We start from the raw sequence: 10,298 nt of genomic DNA on the forward strand, positions 1-10,298 counted from the left end.
GGTGACCCTGCGTGTGCAGGGGCTTGGACTAGATGATCTCTAGAGGTCCCTTCCAACCTTGAGCATTCTGTGATTCTGTGATTCTATGATAAAGGAACGTGCCCACGCGTGGTCCCCGCAGCGCTCACCGGCGCAGCGCCCGCGCCGCCACGCCGACCGCCACCAGCAGCAGGAGGCTCCCGCTCAGGGACACCATGGCCACCTCGTACCTGTGCAGTGACAGACCTGGAAGAGAGCACGGAAAACGCACGTGAGTTTCGCCAGCGAACCCGCTCCTCCCTGGTTGCAAAAAGCTGCTTTTATTTCCGTCATTTCTCCCCTCACTAAAACCCCAACAGAAATGGGCCTAAGATTCACTAAACTCCAACAGAAGCGGGTCTAAGATTCATCATACGAATTCATACATTTCTTTTGAGCCTATTCATGAACCTGCATCTGCTAAATCCTACATGTTTGGTAACACTGCTATTGACTGGGGCCCTGGAGTACTGTTGTCACACAAATATGCACTGCAAAAATGATTTTAAGCACTAATGACACCAAATAGAAAGTATGGCACCTTCTTCCTTGGCAGCCAGTGCGTTGTGAAAGGTTCCTTCAGCATCATTGATCGCTCTGCAAAGAAAACCGACAGACACTCATATCACAGTTTAATGTTTCAAATCAGTGTATTTATTCTAGACCCATTAATGACGTCTGTGTATTTCACTGTCTCGAACGTGAATTATCTTTACAACTTCCTGGTGAGATAGGGACACTCTGCTATGGCTATTTTGGAGATTAGGAACCAAAGCACAGAGCGACAAATCTCAAGAGACATCACAAGCCTCAGTGTTTCCGTTAAGGTAATAAACTTCCCCAAGTGCCTTTGTGCTTGTCTCGCCCCAGACAAACATCTCCAAGTGGTTTTGCTGCTGGAGAAAACCTGTGTGTAACTTCAGATCAGCTTCGAGTCCCTGCCTGAAACTTGTCTCTCTCTAGGGAGGTGAGAGGTAGCTGAGTTAGGGATAAAAGGAGCTGGGGATGGGTGGAAATAGTTGTTCCTTCCTGCACTTTAATGCACTGGGGTACAAGACGATAAAGCCTGAGCTTGGCTTTCACTTGGAAAAAGCAGCCCAATGAGCCAGGGTTTCCTGGGGCCAGCTCTGCCCAGGCATTAAATATGGGAAAGCCAGGGAATAAAATGCCTTAGCAGCCCCACAATCAGACACAGCTTCATGTCACTTTTATCTCATGGCACTCAACTTGCCCCAGCGTACAGGGAGACACTAGCAGAAAAGGGAACTGAGTTTCCTGAGCCCAGCTTTAAACAGCTTTTTCTCTTTTACAGCCTCTGTGAATGCAGTGCTCAGCTCCTGTCACGTATCAGCAGCAGGACAGAGAAATAACAGGGGCCCAAAACAGAACTTCTTGCTTTGCAGCAAATGATAAGCTTAATTTTCCATAGTGGTATCTACCATAACCCTTATCGAAGGGCTGAGTTTCTCAATATAGTGCAGTTCATTTCAAAGCAAACACGAGGCAGGGACCCTTCTTACCCTACCATCAAGACAATGAAGCTGAGCCTAACAATCTGCCTAAAATAAGTCAGGCACTTTACAGCATGGCTGGGAATTTCAAGCAGATCTCCTGTCTTTTCTTTTTATGTCCTCACCATGAGACTATTCCTCTCACAGCAGGTTAAAATCGTAACATTCTTGTTACTGTGAAGTGTAATGGATAAAAAAAGAAAGGAGAATCCTGTAAGATCTGAAGTCAGATTCAGGTGTCACCTTGTATTAATATCTCCGTGCAAGCAAATGGATATGCAAAGGCACACACACGTTTCCAGCTTGTGTTGGTGACGTGCAGATTGTCATTCCAGCTCTTTTTCCAGAATAGAAATGTGCGATCACAGGCTGCCTCCTGATGACATCTAGCTAATGAACACGTTAATCAACTGCCTGCAATATGTTCTCAGGTAGCAAAAGAGTTTGTACTTGATGTGTTACACTTTGTACTTTAAATTCTTTTATTTTTGCATCAATAAGCCTGAGCTAAAATGGAATTATTTACTATACTCTATTTAGTCCCTCATCTGCATAAGAAAAAGCAAGTGTTTGAATAAAATCCCTATAGGGAAAAAAAGCCAAACCAAACTTGTACTCTCATTTATGTGAGAGATGATACCAACTCTGAAGTACTGCACGTGGCATGAATTAGATGCACTTGGCAACAACTTCTTTTAAAAGCCTTTAAGAGCAAGACCAGGCAGCGCAGTTTTGTAGCTAAACAGGCTGTATCCCAGTTTTGTCTCATTGTCCATGAGTGGGTGTGCACATGCCTGTGAGGAGTCTGAAATGTTGTTGCAAAAACCCATGTGAAAACTCCCTGGAATGGAGGAGAGCGGAGCTGAGTGTTACTGAGAATGGAAGATCTCCCGCTTACAAGAGAGCTCCTGTGGGACAATCTCTGTATCTCAAACCATTAAGCAATCCCAAGAGGCATTTTGTTCTCACCCTTAAGTTTGAAAAGTTTTTTTTTTTTTAACAGTGCCATGGAAATTTAAATCTGTAACAGAATGAGAAGAAATATATAAGCTTGCAGTTTACCTTGTGGCTGCTGGAGATCCCTCGGTGAGCATCACGCTGCCGGGACTCTGCAGGAAAGCCAGGCTGGACGGGAGGGCTCCACACTAACTGCTCACCTCATTTGCCTCTGTTGGTAGCGGCCTTTTCTGCACGGTTTTTATTAGGGCATGATAATCTCCTCCTTTTGTAGGCAATCAATAAAGTGTGGAGGTGGATCAAACAGAGGCTTTGCTCACCATCCTTCGTGGAGCCTCCTGCCTTGGTGGAGGATGAGGCATGGCCAGGCTCCACCTAGAGGCCCGGCTGGGCTGCCCTGAGCTCCCCGGCCCCTTTCTGTGCGCTGCAAACACACCGTGCTCCACAAAACTGCATTGTGCATTGGGAAAAGCCGCAGCAAACCAGCCCGGGCGCAGGGAGCCGGCAGGCTGGGGTGCAGAGGGAGGCAAGTCCCAGCAGCCCAGACGGGTCCTGGCCGAGGGGCAACCACAGCACGGGGTAAATCACAGTCCAGCCCTCTCTTTCCTGCTGCTGGGCGGCCCGAGCTGCAGAGCAGAGATTGTGGCTTTGTGATCCAAGGAGGTGTGGAGCTGCTGGCCGGGCGCCTTGTCCACGTCCAGGAGCTGGGCAGGCGAGCGGCTATCTAAAAAACAACACTGGGATTGACACGTTTCTCTGCGTGCTCAGATAAGGGCTGCAGAACTCCTCTTGCCCCAGCGCTTCTCTCAAACAGCACCCAAGGGCCTGGCACCCAATTCAATATATTCTGCAGAGACGTGAACAGCAGAGAGCAGCTCAGCCCAATACCTGCAGCAGTTCTGCCTTCTGTACCACCAGAGTGCAGGAAACGGGGCATCTATGTCCTACACGGGCAACGCTCTCATTTTATTTGGTTCTGAGTCATACCAGACAAGGTGAAAAATGGATTTTATATTGCACATGACGCAAAAGACTTCTTGAGAACTAAGGGTATTATATCCAGGCATGTATATTGTATCTAGCACTTCTTTACTGAGCAAATGGAAAGTTCCCTTCTAACTAACTGGGGCGTAAATTTGGCCTTGTTAGTGATTTGGGATTTTGAATCGGATTCAAAGCTCACTGGTATCTGCCTCGCTCTAGGTGGGATTTTGTGGAGAAGCTCAAAACTGTTGATACGGTGCAGAGCTATGGTGGAGAAGGAGTTTTCTGCAGGAACGTGTTGTCTCGTGGGGATGGTTGCATAGAAAAAACAAGGCCACCAAGACCCTGGAAAGGAGACAGCTATGGACATGGCCCAAGGGACATGTCCGTATAGGGTCAGTGATGCCACGTGCAGGCCCTGGGGTTCTCCAGGTGTTCCTTAGCCTGGCTCTAGAGTATGAACCTGCCCTACGTGGATGCACGGAGATTCATTAGTGAATGTTTAGCTGGAGGTGAAACATTTCATATGGGGGACACCTGAAGTGCAAACTCATTTTAGCAAAAAAAAAAAAAAAAAGCCATTTTCTGAATTATAGAGGGCTCTCAAGAATGCAGTGAATAAGCCAAACCCGTTGAGTAGCACTGTGTCAAAATACATTTGCTTATGTGGGCATAAACTGCATGGACAAACCCCTTGGAGGAAAGTGAAGCTACAGGATGGTACCAGGAAAGCAGCAAGACCCTGGAAAGCAGCAGCAGTTCTGCTTGGAAATGCAGCAGGACAAAAGGGGACATCCTAGAGGGTTAGAGCAACCTCTCGTCTTTGCTTCTGTTCATTCCTCATTGCTCCAGATACAATGCAGCTATGAACAATTCTCCAGTGAGGGTAAAGCTATGATATAGCCCCAAACCCCTATATTTCCCAAGAAGCTGCGATTTTTATATTCATTATAAACTTTATACAAAGACTTTGCATGATTGCTTTGAAGTTTCACATGAAGACTCTGGAGCAGGGGGAGGAACACGTTTTGGGAAGCCCAAACTTTAATCCCTCATAGAAGACAAGCATGTAATGCAGGAGCTGTAAAAAGCTGGTCAGTAGTGCAAAACCATGTCGTGATTTTACTCATTATTACCTGAAAACAATACAGTGGTAATGCCCTCATTTGTCCCTGGACTTTTCAAACTTCTGCCATTCAGACTTCTAGGGCGTTAGGTTTTACTCTGAACAATAAATTTATTCCAAGATCATAAATTGTAGTTGAGCTGATGACTGCAGCACTTCAATCCCAGATGCCTTTTGACTTTCTCACTCAGAAAATCAAACCAGATAATTAATTAGCTTAATCTGTCTTATCCTTCGGACAAAACTTCCAAGTCTCAGCTCTAACACCTTTGTCAATTGGCCTCGTTCACACAGAGATAATTTTTTTCTAATACTCAGGGTATCATTTGTCAGCATGATCAATCTCAAGAGTAATAAATGCTCGTATGTGTTGTCCTTTGCAAGTAACTTGCTCAAGACCCATTGTTTTTCACCTACCACTGATCAACAAGAACAAAATCAGCAAAAGACAAAAAGGTCTTCAAGGGAGATGGTTTGAAGGCACCTGAAGTGCAGGAAACGACATCCCTGCTTGCCTTTCCTGGTGCACCTGCTCCCCAACATACATAACCATGCTGAAGTATCACAAAGAGTTTCAGCGAAAATCCTGGAGAAGACCACGATGTGTCAAGGACAGCTCAAGGCTTTGGAGTTCTTGTGAGCTGCACAGAGGCGCCCAACTCTGCAGGAAAAAAAAATAAGAAGAAAGGATAAAGGTGCCGTGAACCGTTGGGTTCTCTATATATTTGTTGTTCATCCAAGTGTCATAGAAATTTAAATCAGAATTCTGTTTTTTTGGGGGGAGGGGGAAGTGCTTTTCTTGGGATGTTTTGAGAAAAGACAGGCTAAAACCAAAATCCATAATATGGCTATACTGCTTGCATCCCGCATGGCAACAGCCGTGGAAGGGCAAATTAGGTTGACTCTACTGATTTCTAAAAGGCAGCGCCAAGACAAGGCGCAGGCTGTACCCTGTGTCTGAAGAGCTGAGCTTTTCCCTCCGACATGACATTTATTTTTTGTTAAGGACAGCAATAATTAGAACAATTCTGTGCTATATATAGTGCATAATTCTCTATGCTAGCAAGTTAAATGCACCTGGGATCGTTCCCTGGCACGGCGGGCACTTGGTGCCACGAAACTCTCCTACCAGGGTCTGGTGGCCACGTCCCAGCTGGGGACGGTGACAGGACGGGGCTGCCCTGTGGCCTGGGCCCTGCTCACCAGGACGAACCCTGCTGGGGACCCTGCGAGGGCTGCACTGTGTAATCGAGGCCAAGTGCAGGGGAATGTCAGTAGAGACACCGCCTCGGGGTATGTACGCAGCCCTATCAACTATTTGGTGTGTTTTCAGTGTCTTTCCCTTTGTGTCTACGATGCCCAGAAGAAAACATTGAGGGAGAATCTGTGAGACGCTGTGGAGCGCTGGAACAGGATTCTTGCCACCTCAACATGTACAAACCTTGGCACAATGGGAAGGTAAAAAAACAAGCGGTGATAAGGAGCACACATTGGTATTTGCTGAGGTAGATTTGGGAGGTGGTGGCTTTTCTGTGTTTGCTTTCTAGGATCACATTCTTGAGCTTTATCAGTGCAAGGGATGTTGTCCTTAACTCAAAAGGCTTCATTCACTCCGAATTCAGGGCTGTGTGTTCTGCCCTACCAGCTGCAAGTGTGCCCTTAGGGCAGTGTAAGTCAGACAAGTGGGCTTCCATTTCCAAGGTGAGGAACTTAGTATAACTAACCAAGGAAGAGGGCAAATGGGACATTTTAAGCTTGAAACCTACACTCTGTTGACTAGTTACACGTGCATCCTGTCATTTGCATGAACATGAAGCTTGCTCCTTCTACAGATCAGAACATCAGCACTCATTTTTCGCTCTGAAAAGTCACTGAAGAATGTGATGGTTTGAACACTACTGAACAGAAAGCAGAAAACAAATAAATTGCTTATTGAACAATGTGATTAGTTTATATCTGGGCAAAATTTTGAGCAGCAGTGCTAAAACATCTTACCTTTCACTACATCTGTGGTGTGCCTGGATCCTGAATCTATCCTCCCCCAACTCAGAAAAAGGTACAGAAAGGCTACAAAGACATTCCTCAATCAGGGGGAGAAAAAAAAAAAAAGTGAAAAGGCTTACAAAATCAGGAAAAGGTGAACAGGGATGGACCAAGGCCTGTCTCATCCCATAAAAGGGGGCACAAAATGAGTCTAACGAGCTCCAAAGACGAGGAGCTGGTTCTTCATACAACATACAGCTCAGCTGTGCAACTTACTGCCTTGGGAGGCGGTAGCTTCACTGGACAAATTCATGGAAGAAAAATCCATTGCGGGTTATTAAATGCAAGACATAGTGTCTGGGATCAGAAAAGCCATGAGCTGTAAATCATTATAAGTTAAAAGAATATTCTGGGAACGTATCTCAAACTGCTTGCTGTGCTCTTACAGTTTTTCCCAGGTATCTGATTTCCTCCACTATTGGGAACAGGGTACTGGCATAGATGGACTTTTGATGTGCCCTGGTTCAACTCTCTTGCACTTCTGTTCCTTTTTTCCACTCCACAAAGGCCATAATGCTGCCAGTTCAGAGCTGTTAATCGACTCTGCAAGCTCACTTACTGCAAGGGCAAACTATGCGAAGCGTGTAAACCAACAGAGCGTTTCTCTCCTGCATCCCAGATCTGTCAGCTTCAGCACGGATCTGTAAGAACAGCAGGTTTCATCTCCTGAAGTTCTCTGGAAGTGAAGGGAATATTAACGGAGCAGCTCAGCGCCACGTTCAGCTGCTGTGAGTGTGGCTGAAATGGCTCTAAAATTCTGGCAATTCTCTCCTGGGGAGAAGATCTTCTCCATAGTCCAGGGATCTCACAGTGCTTGGGACTCAGGGCACCTGAATGAAGACAAATTCCACTCGGCAGAGCTCTGGCAATCGGGGTGTTGCACACGATCAGGAAATGACCTAAAAGACTATGGCTGTGATTTCCAAGTTGACAAACTTTGTTCCCTTTATTTCTGTGGAAGGAGTTAAATCCACAAGGCACTTTTTGAAATTCCACCAAATCTACTTCCAAATATTTTCTAATCACCACAGGAGGAAGATTTCTGCTGTAAAATACTTCAAAGGGCTTATATATTTATTAATTAAAATATTTCTGAAAAGATATTCCTGGGGATAAGTTTCCCCAGTATTTTCTTTAGTAAGCAGGCATAGCATTAAATTACAGGGAAGCTCGACTATTATCTCATAGTTTTCTTTTTTTTTATTATAGACTTTTTATCCACATGAATGATAAAGAAACTACAACAGAGTTAAATACCTTTTTCTTGATAACAGTGATTATATTCTTACTTACACTCAATATTAAATTGTAAAATATTTCCAGAGGAGTACAATCTTAATTCATACAGCAGGCAAAATACCGGAGGAAGAAGGGGATGGGGGGAAAGGGGTGTCAGAATTTCCAGTCTGCTTTTAAAAAGCACTGTGTATGGCTAACGCTTTTCTATCCATCCATCCATCCATCCATCCATCCATCCATCCATCCATCCAAATGTGGTTCTAGCCCATCTGATGAGACAAGCATTTCTTTCCGTAAAATGATCACTATTCAAAAGCAAAAGATGAACTGGTAGATGCTGTCAGTGCCTGTGGCGTTGAAAAGATCAGCAGTTCCTTTCACAGCTTATCTGCACGATTCATCAAAATCATTTTCTCTATCCAGTTCAGTAGACCTTCTCTATCCAGTTCAGTATCCAGTCCTTCTAAAAACACACAGACTTAAACTTTGGTACCACCAAAAAAGATCCAGGACAGGCATTTTTTTGATTTTTTTTTGTTTTTGTTTTTTTTTTTGTTTTTACTAATAAATGGCTGCTACATTCTATTTTACATGGTTGTCCATGATGCGTTGAGGTCACTTGTCCTCGGGTTCACAGGAACCTGATTTGTTTGTTGTTTGAATCCCCAAGCCCTCCTATTTTTTCAGTCTTTTTTACAAGTCAGATTGCTGAATTATAACTTACAAGGTAACAGCTGCAAGACTCCGTGCTCTAGGAATAATAAAAGAAAGAGAAAATGTTACTAACACTGAATGCCATTTTTAGATTTTTTTCTGTTAGACATAGACAAAATTTCTTTACAATCTCTACTGAAAAAAAGGGATACATTAAACCATCACCTGCTCCTGAGGCACCCTGAATGTAGGTAGCTAATGTGTACAAATCACTGGGAAATCCTCCTGTTAAAAATGAAGTGCAAAGGGACTAAACACAACGAGCCCAGCCGTGGAAACACAGGACTGCTGAGAAACACTGAGCACGAGGTGAGTGGCTGCTCAGCAGCGCCCAGGCGCCTTCCTCCCTTGGGGTACTGTGTGTTTACGTATGTGCACGCTTCCTGAGGCAACACTTCGCTGCCTGGCACATGGAGAATCTGAAACCGCGGCTGGACGACCCAGTTACGACTCTCTGCTTGACTGATTTAGCTTAGCAGCTGAGCAACAACTAATCTTTCCAAAGCACAGGGGCCTGCTTAGAGAAATCCCCGCCGTCTGCAGGGAAGCTGTCACAGAAAACAGAAACAGCGTGAGAAATGCAGCCGTCCTGCACAGTGCCAGCACACAGGCAGGGAACGCGGGTGCTGGGATGGCAGCACCTTCCTGGCCGGGAGAATCAGCTGAGAAAAATCCAAGCTGAGAGCAAATGGTTCATCTGGTGCTGCCATCCTCAGGCAGACTTTTATTTTAGATCAATTCTTTGGACAAATAGTGTAGGTCAGGTCCCCCTTTTTCTCATTTAGGGAAGGGGGAGCTTTCTTTTTTTATATTCAGGATATTACTACCACTGAATTTATTTTAAATTGGTGTGCAGATTAATGTAGATGCAACTACAAAATGCTGGCAGTCAGTAAGAAAATACACCCAAGAGGGCAAAATAAATCGATTTGATTCTTAGATTAACCTCATTATCTCAGTACGCAGAGTTTGGAGCCAAGGATACTGGTTACCTAGTTATTTTATACTAACTCCTAATGTCTTTATTTTAAAATACTACTTTTTCCATAGCTCAGGTAAAATTCCCTCCCCTATACCATCAAACCCTTGTTCAAATACCCTAGATTTTCTGATCCACAAGTCAGATTGTGCAGCGCAGCCCCATAGCAGGGCTGGCACTGGGAACTGAGATGGCCCAGGCCACTGATGCGGCAGACACTGTCCCCTCTAACTGAACACTGCTGAAAATCACTACCGAAAAACACTGTTAGGTTTAGGAAGATCCTACATGTGGCCAAGAGTTCAATCAGCACTTGCAGGAAATTAAACTATGGAGAGCATCTCCTTTGGTGTTTTTAAAGCTATACTGGCCCTTCTGGCATCCACTCAACTGCAGTCTCCTCCCAGAAGCTCTGCTTCGTTAACAAACTTCATCGCATGGGAGATGTCAAGGTAGTTTCCCCTCTTTTCACTGAAAACACGTTACCCTGAGGTCACTTTCCAGTGCCAGAGAGTAGAAGCACTGAGGCTATTAGGCCTGGATTCACTGAATGATCAGCTCATCAGTGAGCTGTCCTACCCCAGTGAAACCTCGTGGTTTGGGTGGTATCGGCTCTCAGCTTTGGACCACAGCACAACACGTCCACAGTTAAAACCAGTAACATCATGCAACGGACTGACTCTTAATTCTTGCAATGGCTGCAAACAAAAACCTGATGGCCAGGCCA

Source organism: Tinamus guttatus, unplaced genomic scaffold (assembly GCF_059628265.1).
Source record: "Tinamus guttatus ecotype Peru unplaced genomic scaffold, ASM5962826v1 Tinamus_guttatus_pri_ptg000741l, whole genome shotgun sequence".
NCBI lineage: Eukaryota > Metazoa > Chordata > Aves > Tinamiformes > Tinamidae > Tinamus > Tinamus guttatus.